Source organism: Camelus ferus, chromosome 35, assembly GCF_009834535.1.
Source record: "Camelus ferus isolate YT-003-E chromosome 35, BCGSAC_Cfer_1.0, whole genome shotgun sequence".
NCBI classification, from domain to species: Eukaryota; Metazoa; Chordata; class Mammalia; order Artiodactyla; family Camelidae; genus Camelus; species Camelus ferus.
Genome location: NC_045730.1, coordinates 19027186 through 19038154, shown reverse-complemented (window position 1 = coordinate 19038154; position 10969 = coordinate 19027186). Strand labels below are relative to the sequence as shown.

At 38.3% G+C, this 10969-nt stretch overlaps 1 protein-coding gene across 5 annotated transcripts in view; it reads right to left on the bottom strand.

Moving 5' to 3' along the window:
- Positions 1 to 10969, bottom strand: part of ZEB1 (zinc finger E-box binding homeobox 1) — a 170081-nt gene that overhangs the window by 156638 nt on the left and 2474 nt on the right. The gene's annotated exons all lie outside the window — the stretch shown is intronic.

Sequence of the window (10969 nt, the reverse complement as noted above, 5' to 3'; positions counted from 1 at the left end):
TCAACAGGGACAAGCATTTACGTCAAGGAAATAGACATAACAGTAGTAATTTATGCCAAGGTAAGAAGAAAGTAGTTTTATTTGGTGTATAAGTTATTTTTTATGGGAAAAAAAAGTTATAGGAAGCAGTATTTCAACTTAAAAACTCACCAGTCTAAGAAAAATGGACTGAAAAAACTCTCATTTGACAAGTAAAAATAGTATTAACTCAGATGTATATGCTTTTAAGTATTTAAATATTATAAAATATATTAAAAGTTTAAAGACTTTCGAGCTACCTCTGGGGCCGAGGGGAGCAGGGCAGTAAGTAAGTCCTTCCCCAAGGACTGATCTTCAGCCCACAGGCACTGAACGCCCACCGCGTGCCCGGTGCCCTGACAGGCGCTAAGCACAGACTACTGCGCCCTGGCTGTGTGACACTGGGTAAGTGATCGCATCTCTCTCTGCAGGATTACTGTGAGATCAAACGAGCTAATACACGGGAAGCGTCCCAGAGGCACCCGGTGCCCTGAGGGTTATCACCGCAATTCCTCCACCCCCGCAGGCCAGGGTGACTGAGGCAGCCTCCATCCTGAAGGAGACCACAGGCAGGTAGGGAGGGTGACACAGAAGACCGCAGTGCAGCAGGATAAGCACACTGATGTAAGTCTAAACAACGGTCCAGGTGTAACTGAAGAGAACCAACTTCCTCTGACAAGTGGGAAAGGGATCAGGGAAGGCGTTTTAGAGAAAGAAATGTCTGAGATGGGTTCCTGTCCACGTTTCAAAATATACCAGAAAGTATGGGGCAATGGGGGGGGGTGAATTTCAGGTAGAGGAACACAGTATATCCAAAGATGTGGAGGAAAAACAGGAATCCGCTGAGGAGGTGGGAGGCTGGGGGTGGTCGGGGGGAGATGGAAGAAACAGCAGGGCCAGGACCATAAATCAGGGCCCCAGGCAGCCTGCGAAGGACCCTGGTTTTGTCCAGTAAGTTGATAAAGACGCAGGGAAGGGGGTGAACTTGGGAGCGACTGCCTCCCTTTCCTCAGGCAGGTGACTGGCAGCAGTGTGCAGGACCAAAGAGTGGGGAGGAGCAGCAGGCTGGCGCCGGAGTCTGGGAGCGCAGAGAGGATCCTCCTGCAACAGAAACAGAAACGGGGAGGAAAGCGCAGATCGGAGAGAGATTCAGGACGCAGAATCAACAGATTTGGTGATTAGCGGGCTGTGAAAAGGTAAGTTAGCCCCAGATTTTAAGCCGGGAGTGGCAGCCCTAGGGAGACACAGAATGCCAAAGGAGAGCACACCTGGGGAGAGGAAGGAGCCAGTTCAACCCTGGACCCGAGAGTTGAGGGTCCCGCAGGTGTGAGCAGAGAAGGTGCATAGACACCACCACGTACGTGATCTGGAGCTCAGTCTGGTCCTGGGCAAGAGATCAGATTCTGAACACATCAGCATGCAGGCGAGAGCTAAAACCCAGAGTGGGCTCAGACTTCCAGGGAGGGTCTGTCCAGTGGGAATATATGCAGCCCTGGGTGATACCAAAGGGACACAGGCTCTGAGAGAGAATTTGGGAAGAGAGGAGAAAGTCAGAGTAATGACACGGAAGCTAAGGAAACAAAGCCTTCCACAGAGTCAACAATATCAAATGTGGGACAGTTAAACAAGGTAACAACTGGAAAAGGTTCATGGGATTCGGAGGTCCCCGAGGACCTTTACTGCTGGAGCTTCGGCGCAAAAGCAGGGCAGAATCCTTACGCAAGAAACTTCGAGATGGTTAAAGGAGTTTTCATCTCAAAAGGATGAAATGATGTCCCTTATTGAACTCAAGATAAATGGTTGGTTTAAACATATTCTCCATGTAAAGACGGAAGCTAAGGAATATGGGAAAGACTGGTTGGTCTAAGTGCTAAACTCATTAAAACCATGTAGGAAGTAAGAGACCATGAAGATAACACATTCTGCTTAACTTGGCTACTCTCTTTGGGTATCTTTCTCAGAAACTTTAGCCTTGAGTGTCTCCATGAATTAAAAATGTGCCAAGGACACAAAAACTTTGAAAATACTGACTAGATGCAATGTAACTGCTCTCAGCTTAAAAATGTACAAACTCAGGAAAGTAGGATTTGTGTTCCTCTACAATCATGAGCCTTGGTTCTTAGTTGGGTCCTGAAAAATATTCTTTAAAAAAACTCAAACAGAAATTCTCATGTTAAATTTCGATGAGACCAAAATTTTGCCTCTTGCAAACTACTCAAGGCTATCTCAGGCAGACTTGTAGATGAAGATGAAAACAAGGTAGACAAAAATTAACCTGAAATGGATCGGAGACCTAAATGTTAAAGCTATAAACTTCTTCTAAATCTTCAAGTGGGCAAGGATTTCCTAGAACACAAAAAGCACAAAGCCTAAAAGAATAAAATTATAAATTGGAATTCATTAAAATGTAAAACTTCTGCATTTCAAAGGTATCATTAAGAAAATTAAGATACAAGCTACAGAAAGGGAGAAGGTATTTTAAATATCTATATTCAACAAAAAACTTGGATCCAGAATATATAAAGAACTCTTACAACTCAATAATAAAAAGATAAGCAACCCAAATAAAAGTAGATACATGATTAGAACAGATATTTCACAAAAGAAAATAAATAGTCAGTAAGTACTTCAAAAGATACTCAAACATCATTAGTTGTCAGTGAAACCCAAATTAAAACCAGAAGGGTATTGCTACACACCTACTAGAAGAGCTAAAATGAAAAATGTGGATAAATGTTTGCAAGGATTGGAGCAACTAGAACTTTCTACATTGTAAAAGGTGGAACGTTGCACGCATTTCAGAAACTAGCTGTGGCAGTCTCTTGCAGTTAAATATGCACTTACTATAAGAGCCAGCAATTCTACTTCAGGTCTCTACCCAAAAGAAATGCAAGCATATACCCACACGAAGTCCTGTATGTGAATGAATGTTCACAGCTGCTTTATGCTACAGCAAAGAACCAGAAACAACCCCAGTGGAGGCACGCCTCATTTTATCACACTTCACTTTACATCACTTCACAAATACTGCCCTTTTTTTTTTTTAAACAAATTGAAGGTTTATGGCAACCCCATGTTGTCAGGTGATAGTAAGCAGTTTTTAGAAATTAAGTATTTTTAATTAAGGTATGTGCTTTTTTATACATAATGCTGTGGAAACAGAGTACCATATAGCATAAATATTTTACACGCACTAGGGAACCAAAAAATTCATGTGATGCACTTTATTGTGATACTCAGTTTATTGTGGTGGCCTGGAACCAAACTTGCAGCATTTCTGAGGCCCACCTGTCATACAATGGAAGACTACTCAGCAATGCACAAGGAATGAACTACTGATACACACAATAACATGGATGAATCTCAAAAATATGTATGAGTCTATTTATGTGAAACTCTAAAACAGTAAATCTAAAACAGACCACTGGCTGACTGGGCCAGAGGCAGGGAGGACTGATTGAGCTGAGGTACAAGGGAACTTTCGAGGGGTGTAGGGAATGTTCTGTATGACTGTGGTGGTGGCTACACAGGGAACCACAGCTATGTCCAAAACTCATCAAACTGTATGTGCACACTCGTGTATGTAAACTATACCTCAGTGAAGTTTATTAACACTCACACACAAACAGGGTAGCATTTTTACTTTTGTCTTAGGATTGCCTTGATCTGTACCACAAGAATGTACTATGTCTTTGGAAGACATACAACTGCCTTCTTTAAAACATTCCACATGAAATGAACGAACCTGTATGAAGAGCTGGGAACCCACACTCCTGAGGCTACTCAGTTACAGAACATAAAGTTTGCTTCCTTGGCTTAGGTTCTTTGTTTTATGAAACAGATTAACACTGGGACATTATCCCTGAAGTTCAGGTCAATATGTACATAAAGATACACGGTGAGGTCTCTCTTACTATGATGCCCTTTAAAAAGTCCAAGACAGTCTTCCTCGAGCTAAAAGATACACACACATAGTCGTGAGACAACGCTTCACTGTGTATTACTATTCTGTTCCTGGTTTAACAAACAGCCTTGTCCTTAAGGCCAGAACAACTAAGCAATGTTTAAGGTCAAAGCTGTAGAAACCATGAGCAAATTTTATAGCAGCATCCTTTTAGAAGGCAGTTACATTAGCTAAAGTTAATTCGGGACAAGAGAATGAGAAATTAAGTGTCAGCTGATGCAAGATGCATTTAAAACAAATAAACTTAATCAAATAATACAAATAAAAGTTTACACATTTATTGAATGCTTAAAACATACACTAAACAGTGCTTCATATGGCTCACTAAACAGTGCTTCATATGGCTCACTGAACCTTTCCAACTCTATAGTTATCACCCCAATTTACACATAGTGAGATTCAAGCAGAGGTAGACTCAGTAATTTGGTCAAGGAGACTCAGCTAGTAAATTACATGGTCAACCCAGACCCTTACCCACTATGTTTGCTCCTCTTAAGAAATGCTGTATTCAAAAGTGAACTCCAGATTCATTGAAGACCAAAATAAAAGGCAAAACTACAAAACTATTAGAAGAAAATCTAGGAAACACTCTTTGCGAGTTATGGATTATGGAGGGCTTTTTACTACCCGCAAAAGTCAAAACACTTTAAAGATTTAACTACATTAAAATTAGAATTCCGATACCACAGGCAGTCAACAGATGGCTGACACACTGAGGAAACATTCACCATGTCTAATGCCACCAAGGGAGACAGTGATCTCAGATACACACGGAATCCTGGAAAATCAACAAGAAGTGGAAACCCAACCAACAGAAGGGCAAAAAGCCTGAGTAAGCCAGACGTGGGGAGGGAACTCAAATGGCTAACATGGGCATGATGAAATGACCCCCCACCCCCCCCAGTAAACAGAGAAACATCTATTAAAGCAACCATGATACTCTAAAAACTGTCAAATTAGCCACATGTGGAAGTTGCACAAGACCAAAAGCCAGCAAAAATGTGAGAAAACAGGAATTTTTATATAACATTGGTGAAGGTAAAAACTGGTGTAGCCATTTTAGAAATAATCTGGCAAAATTTAATGATATTAAATATGTGACTAACCTATAACTCAACAATACCATACCTGGATACAGGTCCCCAGAGAAACTCTTCCACAGCCATTAGCAACATGTACAAAGTGTGATACTTTTTACAAAATCACTTGCACCCAAGAGTTGGGGTCAACCTGGGCATCCATCGTCAGGGGAGCTGGTAAGTAATTTGTGCTGATACAAAGCATGAAATACCACACAGTTAGAAATAACCAACTAGATGTACTTTCAGTAACATGAACACATCTCAAACAATGCTGAGAGAAGAAAGTAAAATATACAGCAAATTATATCATATACAGCAAATTATCAGTTTGTAAATGTAAATGTAAAACACAAAAAGAATTAGATAATTTTACAAGGATAGAGACATAATCAAGAACTTACATAAAACACATTCCACTGGGTGCAAGGGAGGATTGGGAATGGGAGTTGAGACCGGGAATGAAGAGGGAAAATTATAACCCAAATAAAGGGAGTGTGCCTCTAAGCAACGCAAGACCAAGTCTCTGCATCTGAAATGTCTGAATGTCACATCAGCTGATAAATTTGATAGATTTATGTGAATATATTAGAAGTCCCTTGTTTTGAGATGATTGAGCATTCCACACAAAACACGTGGTTTTTTCCTATGACAAATCTGCAAATTCACCGCATCTAGTTTTTGCCTGTTGCCATCACAGATAACGTGGTCTTACAAAAGGACCACTGAGCTGCCAGCCTGAGAGGCTGGAACCCCGTCCAGACAAACTAGTAACAGGAACTTGGCAGAGTCCTTTTACCTCTTTGAATCTGTTTGCTTACCTGGAAAAAAATGGATGTGGATGATTCTCCTGAACCTCTCCAGCTCCACAATTATTTCATTTATTTTCTTAGTTAATATTTATTCATACAAAATTATTTTCTCTTTCCTCCAACTATTCCTTCCCCCACCCCACCAAGAAAAAACCAAAGAAGAGCATTAAAAGAGAATCAGAAAAGTGATGTAGCAATAGGAGTGAACAGCAACTTAGTTTTTAGGGCAGAAAGGAGGAAACGTTAGACAGATACCGTGATTTTCATAGCCTTTTCAAGTACCTAAGTCAGAGTGAGGTTAACCTGAGCCCAGGTTCAGACAATCTACTCCCTGAAGGATTTTACAATATGCTATTCCACATGTCATTATTACCCCTTCTCAAAACATGTGTTCAAGTCCCTCATGGAGTTTCTACTTGAAGGCCCTAAATTTCAGCTTATCTCTATCAGTCTTCAGACAAAAAAAAAAAAAAAAATGACGATCCCTAAAAGACCTTTCCATTAAGATTCCAAGAGAATTTTTAAATCAACAAACTAGTCACACACCAAGCATTTAACAAAAAAATAAGTACTCAATTAGAAGTGTGGATTAAATGGATATAAAGACCTTAAAAATATGGGAAATCAGAATATACTGTAGGTTGGTGACCATGACTAGTAACTAAGATATCTAAAGAATAGTGGTGTCACATCTTGTAAAAAGAAAACTGAAATTAGAATATTTAAAATATCTTAAAACCTGAAATTAGAATATACCTAAAGTTTTGAAATTGGGACATTTTAAAAGAGGAAAGAGAAGTCTTACAGTATTTTTAGAGCACGACAACCAACACGAAAAACTGACATCATCTGATATTTGTCTTCATTCACATTTAATTTTAAATATGGATGGAGAAGGGGCGGGAAGGGGAGTGGGAATTAAGAGGTCACAAAACATCTGTTCCTAATAATTCCAGCACAGATGTAGCTGTTCCTGCAAAAGAGATGATGAAGGTCTTCCCAGGCGGCCACACTCAAGTCTCCCAACAACAGCTGTGGGTTATACCTCCAGCTCCCCGGATCACGTCTCAGTAAGTATATAAAGTTGATTATGAGGAGAAATGTGTATACGGACAATTAACTGCATTCCCTATGTATACAGAGGACATGCATTAAATGACAAGAAAATGTCTGAAGAAATAAGTAAGAGAAAAATGACTTCTTAGAGAATGAAAAATTAAGACTAATAACGTTTCATAGCTGTCACAAGCACAGACTTGAATTTGGCTTTTTTTTTTTTTGGCAGTTCCTTTTGGAATCTTTCAATTTATCTACGCCTAAATGATATCCTCCAAAATACGTTTTAACAAAATTAATGAACTGAGTTGCAAATGTTAATTTTTTTTCTCTGAAAACAATCTTAAGGGAAATTTTACTTGGAAGCCAGTTTCAGGTAAACAAGCAGCACAAACCCGGCCCCACCAAGGGCATCCCGCGGACATGCTCGTGGCACGCCCAACAGTCTTATTTGGTGAAAACTAATGTCCCAAAAATGATGCTTCCTTTACAGATAAAATCTCCAAACACTGTCCCACAGAGATGACTGTCGGAGGGCACAAACTTTCAATTCGAACAGGAAGTAGTGTGTAGCCTGGTGACCACAGTTACAATACTGTCCACCACACCTGAAAGTTGCTATGGGAGGGGGTAGAGTTTTAATGTTCTCACCTAATCACAACAGAGTGGTAATTATGTGAGGGGAAGGATGTGTTAACTAGCCTCATTGTGCGAAACAGTTAGCAATATATATGTGTATCAAATTATCACACTGTACACCTGAAACTTACAATGTTATATGTCTATGACATCTCCATAAAGCTCGGGAAACAACAGAAAAAAAAAAAACCAGTCTCATCCAAAGGAAAGATTATTTCCTATAGCAATGCTTATATATTCACATTTAACTTCAACCAGGGTTGCTACAAAACTTTTTCTACTATGTGTACATCCATTTATTTTCTACTTTTAATTTATACCTAATTTAATGATTATTTACCAATTATATGTGCAACACACGGCCTTTCGCAAAGTATTTTTTAAAATCATTTTATTTTATTTCCCAACCAGGTCATTTTTCTAGTTTAAAAAAAAATTTAGTTTTCTTTCAATAATGAACTTTTATTTAGTTCACTTAGCTTATGGCTCTATTAGAAATGCACATACATCTCCCTATGAATTAGTGACCATTCTGCAAGAATTAAGAAAACTTCTACAACCCTAAATACTATTTCTACAATTTCACCCGTCCTCTAACCCCTCTCCACACTCTCGCACACTAACGCATTATCTTCTTTCAGTGTCTGCATGGCTTTTCTTCTCCTCGACTGCAATTCCATATAGGTAGTTAAGAATAGCTAACAACATAATTCCACATGATACTGTGTTTACATCTAGCTCTAGACCCATGCTTAGAAGTGATTTGTACAGGGGAAAGCAAAAAAGGAGAAAAGCAGCAAAATAAAAACACAAATATGAGAAACAATTATGCTGTTACCTTAAAAATATCATTCCCAACTTCTGATAGAACTTTCTCACCACATGCTTCAAAGCTACTGACGCTGCAAACACAGGGTATGGCATTTCAAAAATACTGGATTATAAGAAAAAAAGGAAAAAGTACTAAACAAATATTGCACGTGCGTTTATATCAGGGGCATCTCAACAAGTGATGGGTGCTTTCAGTTTATATGACAGTTTAAGTTTTGCTCCATGCTACACCCATACATGCATGGCTCTGCGGTGAAGTTCCCCAGTTCATACAAAAGTAAGAGAACCAAACCTATCTACTGCTGGGCTGTAGGAATTAGGAGAACACCAAACTCAAGAAACATGTCGGGAAATGTAAAACTGTATTTACACACACACACACACACACACACACACACACACACACACACACACACATTGAAGAACCATGACACCATAAAATGAGAAATTCATACAGCTTTACCTGATAATTCAGGTAACTTCTACTAAATTCAAGATAAAGAGGACTACTATTGCACTATGGTACTGCTGTTGGTGCATTTATAGAAATACTATTAAAAGTAATTAGGGAAATAAAAACTTTCTAACATTTGTCCTAATGAAAAGCTTCCAAAAGTTTATAGTAGCACTAACATAATTTTATAGACACAGGTAAAGAAGACATAACTAAATACATTAAATCTCATGCAATTATTTATATATATAACACATAGCACCAATTTACGTTAGTTGAAAAATAAGAATTCTTTGAATACAAGCATACAATAATTAATAAACTACAGATACTTTTAACTGCATTTCAAACTTCAAAACAAGCTCACATTCCATAATTTACAATTGGCAAATTTAAAATTTATGTACAACCTGACTCTGAATCTTCATTAGAAGGAGAAGGAAAAGATAAAATCTGAAAATCAGGCATCTGAGTGACTACTGGTGAGCACCTTCTTTAGCCATGGCACATCCGCCAACGCACGCAGAGTTTAAGTCTACACAAGTTATCAGAAATATTTACTCATTAGTTTCAATGTTTCTTAACCATATTCAACCATTTATATTTTTTAATGTCTGCAAAAATATATTTCCAGGCATCTTAATCATGAATAAAAAAGGTTAAAAAGTATAATAAGTGTGGAAAATAAGTATGGCCCAATCATTACACATTATTCTCCAAATCTAACAACATAAAACAAAAGTTCTTTTAAAAAAAAAGCAGTAATACAACTAGTCTAAAGCAAGACTAAACTGACAATAATTTCAATTTAAAAATTTAAAAAGATCAAATTTATAAAACTGTTCAAGCTAAAACCATCCCACTCCTTTCCAGTCCTGGCAGACTAGAAAATGCTTATGCCTAATTTATGCACGGTGCATTTTAAATAACAGTAAGATTCAGAATCATACTGAAGGTTCCTATCAAAGCAGAGGTCCCAATCAACAGGAGACAGACAGATTGACGGTGTACCACACCAATAATCATTTTTGTTAGCATCCTCTACTGGCGGTTTCCAAAGACAGCAAGTAAAAATGCAAATAACAGACAGATATGTACCTGCTATTCCACCCAGAGTGAATTAATATGGTCATTAGGAGCTAAAGTACGTTTCTCAAAAAAATAAATAAGTAACCACACAAAGAGTAGAAATGGAAAATGAGAAGACAGGTTTTTAAAATACAACAAAGCATTACATTATAAATGGTAAAAACTGATTTAAGCCCTTCTATTGCCACTCCTTTACAGATGACTAACATCATTACCATAAAGTTACTACGTAAGGATTGATGCTTTGGCCAAACCTGGATCAACTGGTTTACCCCCATCAAGTTACATGACTTGATGCTCCCATTAATATCCTACTCTGCAGATATATTCCAGAAAGGAAATGAAAATGATTTACTGGAGGCTGAGCAGAAAATCTGCATGCCTTATTTTAAAATGAACAAAAAATTATTTTCATATTAATTCAGCATAAAGTATCTCCAAGACCATCTCCCACCATATATACATCATTTATTCCATCATTAAAAATATTTATGAGTTAAAATCTTTCCAAGCAATTCTCTCCAATAAAAACCGCAACTTAAATACGATTGCGTTGCTAAGAAATATTAACCAGCACTTATCCTGAGGCTTCACAACACAATGCCATATAACTTCATTTTTAATTTGCAAATTATAAGGCTTAATCAAATAGTGTGGCTGTAATCATCAGCAATGGATGAAATGCGTTTGAGAACAAAAAGAAATACAAGGACGGAGCCAAAAGTGATGAAAATGGAAGATACCTGTAGTAGCACAGTGCTATGTCAAACACCTTTTGTTTTCTGAGAGTAATGCACACTGCAGACGAGACATTTTGTGCTAAACAGCCCCAAATCTGCTTTTCCAATATTAAACACAAAGGAAAAACACTGACAGCAAGCGTGGTAAATAAATCCTTCCCTGGAGAACGAAAGCAGCAGACAGGAGGGGGCTGACATACATGCAGGAGAAAACTAAACACCATCTTTTTTCTACCTGCACAAGTTGCCATTTGCTGCAGCGATCCAGCAGCTCTTTTTCCTGTTGA